Genomic DNA, 16,050 nt, shown 5'->3' with positions numbered 1-16,050 from the left:
CAATGATAGCAACTCCTTTTGATAAAAGAACTATGGAAAATATTCAGCGTACATAGAACTACTGCAACGGGAGGCCACAGCCACAAAGGAAAAAACAAATAAGAGGAAGACATTGATGAAAACTAACACGTGAAACTATTAAAGTAAGTGCGCAAATGCACCTGTCATAAGAACCAAGTCAAGTGTGAACTAGATGAAAAGACGTGAAAAAAGCAGAATAACGGCATATCGTACACAATTTTCCGGCGAAACTCCCACAAGAAATGTCATCATAAAGAATTGTCAGAAGATATGTATCTGTTCCGCAGAGCAACCCTCTAAATGACTACTAGGAAGCTAACGGTCTAAAGAATGAGGACAACACTCATGATTCGTTCCAAAAGCTAATCAACACAGTAATTCCCACACTATTGCGATGCAATCAGTCCAGGGCACAGCATCAGACAAATGAACAGCTTTCATGTCTCCAGCTGAGTGCGGCAGACAACCCAATCCACTTGAAACAGTGTACATATGTATGAAATGTTCTATAAAATTTCGAAAAATGTCCGAGAAACCATTGGCAACTATGTGAATTCCTTTTGAAAAGACATGAAGTCTTATCTAATCACCAAGCTATTGGCTTTGTGAAGAGTGTTTGCAAATAAAACCATGATAGAAGGAATCAATAAGCATTTCTTTTTTCCGCATGGCGCGAGTAAAAGAACAAAAAGAAAGAGAAAGGTGTACACGAACATTTGACCTCAGCAGTAACAGCCTTCCAACAAATATCGCAGCAACAGCAAGAAAATTTTGTTCATTTTTTAGGCCAGAAGCTGTAAAATCTGTACATTCACGTACCGCATAAGAATTTGGGACACGAAGTGCAGTGCAGCCTGTTGTCATTTACTGCAAACGTAGGCAACATTCAAGAATATCTAAGGTAACTGTCACAGTCACCTTAGATGAACTATAAGATGGAGATCGGAAATGTTCAGATAGAGCTTTCCAAAAAAAACATTAATGTTGTAAATAAACCAGAAGAGAATTTCTTGATATTTCTTGAGAAATCAGTAGAACTAGTTGATAAGTGAGAACATAAAAACGTAGAAAAATAGCCAAAAAAAGATCAAGAAAAAACTTGAAAGATTAAAAAGTTTGAGTTCTGACAACCTTCCAACTCAGATTGATGCCAGATAAGAAAGTTTTCTCGTATGAAAATCTTTGAATTTGGCCCAAACGGTGAAAGTTGTTATGAGCGTCAAAAACGTGAGAATGATGTAATACAGCGGACAAGAAAATAAGCATACATAGAAAAGCATGGAATAAGGTGGCACGGAAATGGAAAATCACCCAAGTGCAGCCCGATACTGGATAGAAGCTTGCAATAAGTCTTTTTCAAATGTTATCTACGCTAAGAAAACTATAAGCTCCCAGCATTCAAAAATGACAAAACACAGAGACTCTGGAATGGCGCACCAAATCGAAGCCAAACACAAACAACTTGGGTGTAACTCGGATGTGCGGCTCCGGCTTGACTTCGCTTTACTTAGCCTCTTGCACGCGCCGGCATCAAGCGAGCCGACACACTCCGCCAGTACCGCTCACTACATATGAAAACATGCATGAAATGCATTGCGACGAATGAAGTGACGGCTGATATTTGAAATTAACTTAGCACAATTTCTTGTGCTGAGAGCACAGTCACGATGTGAAAAAAAATCAGCAGACAACACTGGGACTCGTTCGTCTGAGACCTAAGGGAATGAACACTTCTTCCTTAGACCTTAACAGATCCAGAACAAAAAATTGAGAAGTCCAGAAAACCACCAACGTAACAAAATCCTCTTATTGCTATAGTCTCCCCCTACTATTACCTTCGTTTAGAAGAATCTGTCGTCCTAATAGGGCATAATTACACACCCAATACGCACAAGCCTGGAAATGATTGCCGCTCACAGAAACTACCGGAAGTACTGCACGAAAAAAGTTGACAATGTAAATTATGGAAACCGTGGATATGCTGCCAGTTCTGTAAATTGCAAAGTTTCTGCGATTCAACTAGACAGTAGGCGAAAGAAATCGTTTTAGCCTGAATCGAAAAAAAAAAACTTCTATCAACTCACTTCCAGAATTACTTTAGAATTCGGTGCAGCTGTCCTGAAAGCAAGTGTTGCATTAAAGAATAATTACACCAGAAACCAGAAAACCGACAGGAGTCGAGGTCTCAATTAACCATCTTTTCATCTAATTAATAAATTTTGATGATGATAGGTGCACGTAGATACGTTTTAAACAAGTAAACAGTGGAAAATGATAACAAGAGAATTTTTACATTGATTCTGTACCAGCAGCTGTTTGTGCGTTATAAAAAGATCCCTTCCAGTTTTTTTTTTCTCACAATCTTCGGTAACGAAAAAAAAAACGGCACGCGTACGTGTGAACACAGAAAGGAAATTTTGCGTGTTTTCAGGAGTTGTCATGTGGAAAATCCATCTCACAAAAAGTTGGCGAATTCACTTTGTTAAAATGTGTTAAAGTGTGCACTTTCCCAGCTTCGCATTTATTTGAGGTGGGAAAATGAGTGAGGTCAAATATCGCAGATCGAACTAGTAAACTCCGACGCTCCTTGATAGCTAAGAACTAAATACAAATCACTTCCAATAGCAACTACGAATGGAATGGTTAAATCCGATTAGAACAACTTATTCTTTCCATCTAAATAGGGCAGTATAGTGACAAGCAACAAATTCAGGACACTAGAAGGACTGGAGGAGTTAACTGCATCCTAGTTTCCGTCAAACTCCACTAATTAGTTGCTATTGATCGTTGTCGCACTTCTAGCACAGTTCGTGAAGTTCTCCATCCGAAGTCCTCAATTATTTGTTAGCCGCTGCGCGCAATAATCGCAAATATTTCGGGTAGGATACCGGTAAACAATTGGGCGCGCGGCAGGGTCGCGAACAAATACCCGGAAGCTTATCGTGTGAGGTCACAACGAAGTCAGCCGACTGGTTAGTGGGTCCAAATCATCAACATAAGTGTAGAGATGGTGAGAGTAAGACGAAAAGTTTGGAAGAAATATAGTCGACGGAAAACAACCGAATGGAAGAAGAAAAACTGACAAACCCCGTGGAGATGCTACGATTTAGATGAACTGCCCGAATCTATGGACTAAACAAACCATTGCAGCATTTATAAACATTCAGAGACTCCAACAGATCACTTTTCACAGTCTGCGAGACTATAAGAATGGACTCACGATTCGGCTGCCAAAAATAAATGGTAAAAAGTTACGAATAGTCATCAGAAAATACATAAAATCAATAAATTGATCAGCCAAAGAAATCGTAAAACCAGCTCATTTCCACAACAAACGATGAATAAGAACGTTCAACAAAAGCTAACACAAAAAAAAGCGACAGCGAACAGCCTCACATCGCAGAAAGCTGGAGGAATTACATATTTTCCAAGATAAATCAAGCGAAATACATTGTAGATAGAAAAGGTACTGTATCAAAGTGGATGCTGGTACATGTTAAACATGAAACTCTCGACAAAACAGCGAAAATAATAACCTTATTGGCGAAGCTTCTCCTTACTGGTTGCTTTCAAATAAATGCAAAAAGAAAGGACATACAGAGAAGCAATCAACAAAATCAATCACTGATCATGAATCATAATATCAGCGACAGCCACGATCATTCGTCCGCGACAAACAGGGAACAATAGAGGGCGATCGTTGTCATGCCATGACTAGGTCTCCCTATTATAAAAGCATGTACGAAAATAAGACAGCGAGAACGGTTGTGGGACGTAGCTGGGACAACGAGAAATGAATCAGGTGATCACACAGATCACACAAATGATAGCTGGATTGACGGATGAATTCTTACTATAAAAACAGAGTCGCGTAACTGCTCCTAGTTCCGCAAAAAAATTCTTCTTTCGGAGAGAATAAATCCAGTTTTTCCGAATCAGCAGGAGAAACAATAATGACGAACGACGAAGTTAAGATCAGTAATGACTTCAGAATAAATCAATACTTGCTCTTCGGTTGCCGCCCAGTTAATAAGAATAAATAAAAGCAATGAGTAAATAACTAAAACAAACAATGAATATGTTTTGATTAAGAAGAGAGAAAAATCTCACGTTAGAAGAAATTAGCACATTTGGTCTACAGATATGTGGGAATCACCGAAATCGAGCAGGCAAACAGCTCTGATTTGAAAATAAATATTGTATTGCGATTATATCATTTAAACAAAAAAGTGCAACAGAAATCACTCTACATACACACAAGGTAATAAATCATGGTAATTTAGCGAAATTAGGATAAGACTAAAGAACTAAGGTATATGTATTAGAAATCAAGTTTGAGGTATCATTAATGCCGTTTTATAAAAAAAATAAACATGAACAAGAAGGTAACAAAAATCCTGAGCACTACTTAAAGTTATTCGAATAAAAAGATAAAGTGAAAATAATTGTAGAGATAGGTCGGGGGGGGGGGGGGGGGGTAGGGGGCCGTTAAAACCAAACGGGGGGGGGGGGGAAACCCCCCCCCCCCCCCACCCCCCCCCCCCCCCCCCCCCGAAAAAAAAAATTGGGCCTAGGTTTTTTAGAAAAAAAAAAAAAAAAAAACATAATTCCCCGGGGGCCAAAAAAAAATAAAACGCAAGATTAAAGTGAAAATTATTGTAGAGATACTCTAATTTTCCAGTTTGATATCCATATGGATTGTGATGAAGTACGTCAATGAATTGAACTAATCCTTCAAAATATGGTCATAAACCCTTTTTGGATGATGCGAGCAGAGCGTTATTTTAACGGCATAAAGAGATCGGATTTTTTTAAAGGAAAAATATCAAAGTTGAGAAGATTACACTTGGTGAAATAAATGAACTGTAGTATTTTTAGATAAAATATTTGTAAAAAAAAAACTAAAGAGAAAAGGAAACAGGAAAGGAAGCAATTTATTGCAAAAACAAAGCAAAAACTTGGAAATCCCCTTTTCACTGAAACTATGCATGGGTTAATGTGAAGCATGATCGTTCCCGCTTGACATGTACTTTCAATCCAAGGCGACTGGTCCTTGTTCTTTGAGTTCTCATCCGTGCATAAAGACAAGTGTAGAAGGTTAATTAACCCTCTGAAGCCCTAATAACACTGGATTCTCTTCTGGGGAAAACAGAACAAAAATTACATTAATAAATTGCAACACAAGATAATATTACACATAAGGCAACGACTTTTGAAGAGAAAGAGATGTTTACTGAATATGATGATTCTAAGTATATTAATAATATTTCTAACTAGTACTCCCAAGACAAGAAGTGTTAAAGCACAGGGACAAGTAGGCGAAACAAAAGCCACGACCTGCGGCCAGCGGACAAGCGAGCGCATGTCAACCTAAACCGAAGGTCCCCCTCATGAATTCATACATAGTCTCAGTGAAACGGGAATTTTTCAACGTTCCCATTTATTTCCACAATAGATACCATAGTGCCCTGGAGTGAAGAACAGTTGAGGGAGGTCACGAAAATCCCAAACTACCACCCATAACGGTTGCTTCAAAAGGCACTCCATTGTAACGCGGGTAAACGTCCATGAATCCATGTGCAACACTCCAGAAACCATCGACGTAACCGTGTCACGCACCATTGATGGCGCACGGGCAACAAAAAACTACATCGACGAACGGTGTGTGTCCTTCGAGTGCTATGATCGAGAGGAATCAATCAATAGCAAAGTAGGTCAAACATCAACTTATGGACACATGGAAACGTTCAATCAATGGAACAGAAGAGGTAAGGGGACGCGGCCGGCGACAAACACGAACGGCGCCGCGCGGTCGCTATGAGCAGCCGGTGACAGTGGGTGTGCAGGTGGCTGCACCCAGCCGCTGCAGCCCCGCGTTCCTTTCGCGGTGTCCATCGATCGATAATACATTGGGCGACCACGACGAGAGGAGGCCGGGTACCTGCAGACTGCACATAGCCACTCTCACGTACATGAACACACACAGAGGCGCTCACACCCTTGAAACACTCGTCGCCGTCTGGAAGGGCATTCGTTCGCGACGGGCCCACGCGGTCGCAACCCGCCACTTCACAGCGAGTCATCTGCCGATTGGCAATTACGTGAGAGTAATATTAGTGTAGGGATGTATGCGTTTCAGAAAGCAGCCATTAGAATATGCATTCACACATACACTCGAATCTTCGTCGAATGTTGCATTCTTGGCGAAAACTGACTCGAAAGGAATATGACGTGACATTCCTCACACGGTCTGCAATTGCTCACATCTGGAGGGAAGGCGGAGCGGAGAAGAATATGTAACATACCTGTTATATTTTGATATGTCTGGACGTAGCAAAAGCAAAATTCACGCATTCATCTTATAGATGTGCTTCTATACACGTCTCTTCTACGTAAGATGAGTTTCATGTAATGTCTTGTGAGTCACCAAAAGAATTAGGAGTTTTTCGAACTTAGCCGTAATTTCATAGTCAGCGTCGGGGAATATACGATAAACCAATACCTTAGTGAAATGACTTCTTGAAAAAGTACAGTTCAACATTTACTATTTGCTGTTGAAGAATTTTCTTTGCATCGAATGTTTCTGTTTTTTTTTTGTCCAAATAGAGAGCACTTCGTGTTAAAGAATCGCAAGAATGTGAGAGTAAAACTGCGAAAAGAAGAGTTATGAAAACAAAAACAATCGACATTTATGAGTAAATAAAAATAAAACTACGACTTATTGAAATAGTAAGGTGCTTACATGGTCGAAACTCAGAGACGCACGTTCTCCATCTCCTATCTCATTTTTTTAAAATAATTCTTCATTCAATTTCTATGAGATTCACGATGGCTTCCTATTTTGCACGACATTCCAAAAATTCTCATGAATAACCGATAAAAAGGACATTTGGAAAGCGACTTACCGTTGTCGCCGTCCGTGACAATCACATTCGAATACGTTGTGCAATGATCCACGAGTGAAAAATTGAGCGGTGGCGATGTCAACTGGGAATTGAGATGGGCCCCTTTTTGTGTGGAGAATGAATAACCATGTTTTCTGGACAACAATATAACACCAATAATCAACCATCACGAGTTATTTCCTCCAAAGACATTAGAATTAGTTTTGGAGGACACAAATTGACAATTAATATGCACACACAGTGGAAAAATCATACTTGAAGAAATTGTTGCACCGACAACGACTAAGCACAAAACTCTAAAATTAGCACATTGGTTTCTCTAAGCGGATTAGTTTCTCCTGAAGAGGTTAAGCCAACGAAACGGGTGAGCGCTTCAAAAATCTTTGCTCTGCTCAATCCTATTCAAGACAATCAAAAAGCTGGGCAAAGAGAGAGATGGAGCGTGTCAGAGATCGCATGAGTCTAAGAGGCATGCAAATCATTCATTTGTAGATCCCATACGCATTGATTTTGAGTTCCAGGGAAAATTTTCCTCGAAGAGCACTGCTTCTGAAACTCGAGCAAAACCTTCGCAGTACAATCTCTCTCGAATTTCTAACTGACTCATGTTCCCAATCAATACCGATCAAATACATACGAGTTGAAGATCCGAAACAATGAAAGTGAAAAGGTGTGTTCGGAATGTCTACAAGTGATTACCTTATCGTACCTGATTGGTTTCGAGCATTCCACAGAAACAGTAAAGGGAAGTTTAAGTAAAATGCAATTCATTTCACTGTGTAAAGAATGATGTGGCAATGATTGGCGCACTATCTAGAAAAATTGATACTATTAATACCAGTATTAATAGTATCAATTTTAATATTAATATTTCTAGATGGTGCGTAGTGATAGTTTTAATATTAATAATAATATTATTATTAATATCAATACTAATTAATTAAAAATATTAATACTTTACAATTTCAGGATAACGTGTAGGGCATTATTCTCTGAAAAACACTTTGGTTGCTGTAGTTCTTATTTCTACAAGCTATTCTGCTTTCCTTTGTAGCCACAGGGTCGATGGCTCGAAACTGCTCTAGTGCAAACCAAGCTTTTCGTCTCCCGGGGTCGTTGAATACTTTAGAAATTCTTTTAAAAAATAACCAAATTCTCCATGAATAATTATAAAGAACAGCAAAAGTTCCAGTTCATGTTCTTAGGAAATACTTATCACAAATACTAGACTGTTCAGATATGAAATATAAAATGCCACGATGAACCCCGCTTTATGACTATCCCATTTTCCTTTGGTAAGCCATTTCATTTCATTTTCAATAGTTTTGTTTTTCTAATGTACTTCTAAAATTTTGCCTAGAATATAAAAGTTGGAGCCTTCTTTTGTTCAGTAAAATGTCAATTAATTTCTCATTGAGATAAACGCACATAAAAAAAACTAGAATGTAGCCAGTATACGGTGAATACTTAGCTACATTTCAATTCTGAGTCATCAAAACATGGAGGAACACTCAGCACCATCTTCCAAGCATTATAGTAATGTATTAAAAGTACATTTAGAGTCAACAGGCGCAACGTTTGCGATATCGAGTGCGTCAGGGATAACATCGGCAGCTAATTAATCACCGTTGCAGCTTACTTTGCTGAGAAAATTAATACGCGTTTAATTATCGCTCCATTATTGCATCTGGATAGAGGTTGATGAGATGACCAATCAGAATGGCGGATTTTATATCGAATGTGAATTTACTCGCACACGTAGCTTGTAATTAATGCGCCTACCACAGCCGCTCGCTGCGGTAGTATTGATAGAATCTGACTACAAGAGCATCACAATGAATGAATTTCATGGAAAAATTTCAGACTTTCTCGATACCGGAAAATAGTTATATGTTTCCTCCTAATGTGGAATGCATGAGTTTTTTTGTAGGTACTGTAACCGCTTGGAAACCTAGTTCACCCTTAAATATAAACAGCGCTGCGAAAAACGAGCCAAAAAGACTCACAAAAACATAAAAACACCAAGTACCGCTCCTTTAGCAATGTTTGCAACTGTCCCTTTTTTTGCGAAGAAAAAAACATGCAGCAAAAATGCAACAGAAGAGAATGACCATTTCCACACTCAGATATTGGAAGTGGGGGAAATTCTGCAACAATTCAGAGAGATAGAATTGGTGCGGGCAAAGAAAATACACGGTTATTGATTAGTAATGTGATGCTTCAAGATGCGACCTGCATTGAAGATTATTCTAGATGGGCAATTTTCCTAGAAGAAGAAAGGTACTACTACAAAGAACTCAATTTGGCAGCAGTTAATTCACTTTATTAGCATGTTTTAAATCTGAATTTAAAAGTAGAAGTCTCATGGTAACGGTAAGAAATGGACGTCTTTTTCCTCACCTTAATGGTTACAAAGAACCCACTAAAATAGCAAACACTCAAATAGTAAGTAGCCAGGAGTCTTGTTAGTTCGGGAAATTAGCAGAAATTCCTTTGCTGGAACATTCTAGAACTTTTTTCATGACAACGAAGAAGGAGGTTGCGTTTGCGCAACAGAATCATAGACGCAACTAGTTTTCGCGCACCCTCCAAGTTGACGCAAACTAGAACATGAATTTAGGTAAGACTCCTATACATAGACGTCTAGATTATGTCTTCAAACCAAAGTTTGAGCCTGGATGAATTGCGTCGACCTATTAATGCAGCAAACGGCATGGAACGCTGGTTTTGTTCAATCGTTCACATTGTGGATACGACACTACTATTGCGCTGCCCAGAAAACCTACCGAAAAATCCCGTGGAGATCATAGATCAAATGACTTTCAAACCCAATTGCCGTTTCTTCACCTACATTTGCCTAGGGCACCAACCCAACTCAATAATGAGGCCAAGATTAAAGGCAGAATTAGGTTCTTCATAGGCAGTTATAGGAAACTTTCGTGAGTACCAGACAAAGAAGGAACTTGATAGGATTACTCTTGGATACGAAGTTGCCAAAAATCGATCCATTGAACTTTCCAGAAGCAGAATCCAAATATTCATAGCAGAAGTGTTGATGCGACCCAACTGTCAGTTTTACATATGTACGGGTCCATGGGGAGAAGCAATTTGATAAATATGTTTGGCATGACAACTTCACTTCTAAGAACGCAACTAACACGAGTGCTCACTACAACTTGAACAAAGTATTTACATCAGTCAGATTTGGAGTTCGACGTTTCCATAGTACATTTTAAGAGGGGAGGCAAGCCAATGAAAAGTAGGAATTTATTTTAAACAAACGATATGGTTGGAAAATTAGAAGCTAAAATCTACAATAAGGTGAATTATGTAAAAAAAAGCCCAAGAAACATTCGAAATTTACCCGAAAATCGTGGCGAGATGCAGCGGAGTTTGAAATACCATGTGACTACGTTGTATGTATGCGCCAATTTATACGTACTCAGGCTATGACGAACTTCACACTGATTTAAACTAATCAATCTATATACGAATTTGTATTTACAATGATTCCTTGCATAAATTGAGATATGGTACATTATAAAACTACTAGTTTAAGGGGTGATGAAGTCGAACACAAATCGCTTCTAACACAAAATTTCACTATCTCCTTCAGCTTTGGAAAATGCCAATAAGCGAATAAAGAAGGCTTTTTCTCTAGAACTAAAAAAAGACAGGAGAAGAATAGAAGTGATGTAGAGTGTGCATTCCCTACTTAATCCACAATTCAGTAGCAAGATTCGCACCAAATCCAAGTTCATTTGCGTTCATCGAAATTACTGGAGCATCTGCAAGGATCTGGTTTCGGAATCTTCTACCGCAGCAATTCTTTCAATGAGGAAAAACTAAGCATTGGCCTGCGAGATGCTACTAAGCACCCCGCAAGTCTCCAATTCCTTTACGATTTTCAAAAAACGTGCTAGACTTTTTTTAAAGTTTTCACATCTATAACGGACTCAATAAAGACTTCAATATACTGTTAATATTGCAAGAATAAGAAATATTTTCAAATTTGTTTTTTTTTCTGCAAAAGAAAAATGAAATTTACACATGTCAAGATCATTATCTTCGCCAAAGAGATACGTCGAGCATACATTTTGTGTTCGAAGCAGTTTCGACGGCTAACCGATTTTGCACCTCTTCTGCACTAAATCTCCATCATAACTCCAGATGTTTATTACAAATAGTGACCAAACCTAGTAGAAGATCATATCATTTAATGAAATGAACAAAATAAATGAAGAATATGCTCATCGTCTAATAATTTTAGTGGACTATTCAACAATCGCTAAGGGATTATAACAGCATTATATGCATCACCATAGACGTCAATGGTGATGCTCAAGGTGTAAGGACACAAGTCGTAGAGGTCATTGTCGATGCAGAGACGACGATAATTAGAGGGATGGATTGATGGCTTGGCATAATTTCTTGAGCGCAAGTCACCCTATGCGCCAAGGTCGTTACAAAACTAATCCAAGAGAAGGTGAAGAGAGGAGGGAACGATCGAGATGCGAAGGTGGTGGAAAGGAGGGCAGAGACGTGACGGAACGCCGCCACAGAGTTCTGCTCTTTTTTGAGTCTTCCATTCGTCAATGCTTTTAAGGAAGAAGTCTATGAAAACGTTGAGGCCCGACACAAAGGACAGCAGTTATTCAGAGGAGTGATTCTGATTGATTGATTGATTTGATTCAAGAACACAGAGCCAGCAGTAACCGATTTTGACCATGAGCATCGGCAAACCCTTGTTATCTACCCGTCACATCTCAAACTCATACCACGCACTCGAATTTTGCACATGTGGTGTTCTTTTGCTGGTCGCGAGATAGAAATGACTCTAATCTTTGCGAATCAGTATATAACACAATTTTGTCGAGAAAGAGTGCAAGTGTAAAGTGTAAAGCAGTTATGACATCACAATTTTCTAGAGAAAAATACTTGGAATCGCCTCCAAACACCAGATCAAAAGTCAAACAATTTGATCCTAGTTTAAACACGGATGGAAGCTCACTTTACATGAGTTGAAATTCCCAGTTCACCTGGATTTTCAGAAAATTGTCGTAAAATTAATCGCTAAGTGGCACAGCTCATCAAAAGAACCGTTTTCTTTATTTTCTGCCACACCAATTTGCTTTTCACTCTGCCTTTTCAAAACTTAGATCAGATTTCCAACTCATAACACATTAATCACTCCAAAGAAACGTGTAGCCAACTTCTCATGGTTATATGATGAAACACGCGAAATTTCAGCTACACACACAGTGTGGACCAACGTCTAATCAGAAAATTTTCCATTCTTATATGTTCTAAATTATTATATCATTTTAAAATAGGAGTGACCCCTAAAAGGTTTCTTTTTTCTTTTCTCTTCCATTTTCAAGGATTTTTTTTAATGTACTTCAAAGCCATACTAAAAAGGCAATTACCAAGAACTAAGTGTTAGGATAAAAATTTAGAAAAAAAAAGGAAGCTGACAATATACGACAATTTCAGACGAATTCCAACAACTTATTATAATATTTTATTTAACAACATTTATTTTACAGCACAATAACATGTAATATAATATATACTTAAATATTTACGTAGAATTTAATATGATAAATATATTTCCGATATTTATACAATGTTCAATGCTTTATTTGACGGAAAATGTACAGGAGAACGGAAATTTTTCTGAAGATCGCTTATTATTTCTTTTTCCCCTGATTTTTTTTTGAGCACTTCCCCCACTTGTTGGGCACTTTTCAACACGTATTACAGACAATTAGCAGAAAATCGCTTCACAAAATCCAATGGATCCCATCATTTTCAGAGTATTGGTATAAGATGACCATTAAATCGATAACCATCCTTTCGAAGAACAATGCGGCAGATTCAGCGCAGTTCAATAAGAGACTTTGTAGGGCCCCTGTGTCTATCTCTGAAAGGTAAATTCCAGAAATATCATTAAGTTCCGGGACGGCTCTGGTATGTGCATAAATAAGTTGTTAGAAGACTCCATACACAATTAGCCAATGAATCAAAAACAGCGCCAAAGTTGGCACTTTCGGCGCCAACTATGAATCATCGTCGGCTAGAAGCGACATCCGCAGCTAATGCCGCCGCAAAAAAAAATCGCCGAGATCATAAACTTCGAGGGAAAATCTAAAGTTCAATACCATCGCATTCTACGTCTTTGATTATGGAAACCTCAAAAGATGGGGCAAAATCAAGAAACCAAAAGCTTTTACAGCTTTTTATTTTCGATTATACCAAAGCTTAAATATGAGGTGAATTTAGATCTTTTCGGTTAAAAAAGCAAAACAAATAAAAAGTGGACTTAAAATGTTAGTAGTCATCGAAAAATTCCTTAGATCAACTCCTAGAACTATTTTCTATCTTATCATGAGGATATAGCAAATGCTTCAGTGAATCTACAAGATATTGGTAAAGCTATTGATTTATTCAGGAACCACTTAAGTAAATTGTAAAGCAACCGAAAAATACATTAAAGCGACCGACGTTTCAAGTGCTCAAGTGTATCTGTTTAGAGTAAACTCTTTTTCCTTGCAATTTTTCACATAAGATAATGAAAAGTGCGCTTGTTTGTGCATCTGTGACTTTAAAAAACAACACAAACCTCAATCATTCATTAAGTGCTCCTGAGAATGCAACTTGCGAACTAAAAAATGTACATATTCATGAAATTTCCAAAGAAATCTTCTAACAAGAACTGTTAAGACAAGAAAAAGACAATAATATTAAACGATTTCGACTCTCGATTAATGTGTAACTTCTAGCAGAAGATCAATACTTCTTACGAGTGATTATTTGTAAAAAGAAATATCGTACTACTACTTGCCCTACTCAAGAGAACAAAGCAAACATGCAACTTCAGTTCTTTCTCTGCTGCTGCATTTTTTAGAGGTTTTTCCTCATTTTCATAAAGATAATTGAGACAATTACGTAAAAAAGCTTGGTAAGAAATGAGTAACTTAGCAGAAAGAGTTTTTTAAACCACAGACCAGTATGTAACCAATAATGACATATGCAAGTTAGAAGTTGAATTTGACATTTCTATAATCCCTTTTTCCTATTGTTTAAAGGCATCACCCCACGAACTCGGGGTGTGCAAGTTTCAAGTGGGTTATGCTTATACGGGGTCGTAGATTATGGGGAGAAGGGTGATTCCGTCTATTTCTTCCTAATTGCCATAGAAAACGGCTCGGAAGATGCGGCATCGAGCATTCCAAGGCGCAATTTTCTACGAGTTCTATTGGAGCGCGCCAGCCTTGTGCACGCGCCGCATCTTTCGGAATGTGTTTTACGAAAATTAGAAATGGACGGAATCACCCTCTTACCCACAATTTACGACCCCGTATAGGCATAACGCCCGTGAAACCCGCACCGCCCTAGATTCGTGGGGTGATGCCCTTAAAGGAACCTTTCAGGCAAACAGTCAAAACACGAATATTCGAAACGTGAAGGCGAACAACTAAAAAGAACAAAACCCAAGCTGCAGTACTAGCCTTTTGAAGGACATCATAGCAGCATTTTTATTGCATTTCTTAATTGCATGTATTACTATTACTTCTTTTCTTTCGTGAATGCGAAACGCGGGGAGTTCATAAAACAAGCGAAGAAGTAAGATATCATAACAGATCCGAAATCGGAAATATGAAACAGCTCAATTAGTTAAAAGAAACTATTAGAGGCATAATGAACAGAGCTGCTAGCGAATGATGGCTGAAGTCGGTCGCAGGAGAGGCGCTTACAAACTATCATTCAGGTATATGAATTACGAAAATTATGGCGGGCGGAAGGAATAAAGGAACTCGTCTGAAACTGATGCAATAACATTACGAAATGGAGGAGACGCGAAGTTTGAGTCACAGAGTCACAACGCTCAAAAATGTCTTAAAGTATGTCCTAAATTTGTACAAAACACTGCAAAGCAAAGTATTAGTGACACTTTAACACCTGAGTGAAAACAGATGTATTGACAAGAGCTGACATGGAATTGAAAGAAATTCTGAAACGAGAATTTCAGGATTATAGTTCCCTATAGGGAAACATAACTAACAAGGCCGCAGAAAAAAAATGTCGAAAGTGATCTCATGTGTCACCTCAAAAAGTAGGAAACGTCAACTCGTCTAGAAAAGAGTCTCTTTCCTTGTAGTACGTTTGGGACTAAGACCCTAAGAAATTCGTCGCAAAGACTCCAAAGTGTGTTCACCGACAATTCTTTACATAAGCGAAAATCTTCATACTGCGTAATCTACAGTATCTCATCGTGTTTCACACCTGTATACAGCTGTCGCAATGTCTTTTCAGCAGTGGATGATACAGAAAATACAGTATTCTGTTTAAAAAAAGATTGTAGAGAGAAATAGAAGAAAATGTGACGCGAATGGTTTCATACACTTTTGCGTAACTTAACATTTAAATCCCAATTTCGACCTTCTTTGAATCTTGGCATTGTAGAGTTGAATCGTGCACTACTATGTTTGAGGAGAACCAAGACTGTTATTCATCTTTACTCTGGCTAACGTTTCGGTGTCATCGCCTTCTTCAGAGCCTGAAAGATCAAAGATACATGTAATCTATCTCCTCGAACGCTTCGCCACACACAAAATATCACTTAACAAAGAGACTGCTCCAAGATAACGTCAGAGAAGTAAGCCACAATAGCGCTCACCTTGATACCCGCGATCTTAGCGGACCACCGGTTGTTTGAGTTGCGCCGCTAATAGTAACTAATAACGATGCTCTTTGCATCTGGACCCAAAGCTTCAAAACCCGCATAGGTTTCGATGTAGCGCAAGCTCGTTGTTCCTTCATGCAGTCCCCCTAACGATTCATCGGCTCTGAAGAAGTCGGTGATACCGAAATGAAATTTCCAATTCAGCGTTCTATGACGCTGATCGCATTTTCCTCCTGCTTGCGAAACGCCCACGTTTCTGAGGCGCAGGTCAAAGCAGAAAGAACGATGTTTTTGAGTAGGTGAGCACAGAGCCGGATGTTCTTGGTAATGTTCACTACATCCTCGATGTTCCTGAATGCTCCCCAAGGCGCTCGTTTTCTTCTGCAAAGCTCGGAGGTCAAGTCGTTCACCATGTTGATTTTCCGACCTAAATGTACA

This window comes from Necator americanus, chromosome I (assembly GCF_031761385.1).
Source record: "Necator americanus strain Aroian chromosome I, whole genome shotgun sequence".
NCBI lineage: Eukaryota > Metazoa > Nematoda > Chromadorea > Rhabditida > Ancylostomatidae > Necator > Necator americanus.
This window is presented reverse-complemented; position numbering follows the sequence as displayed.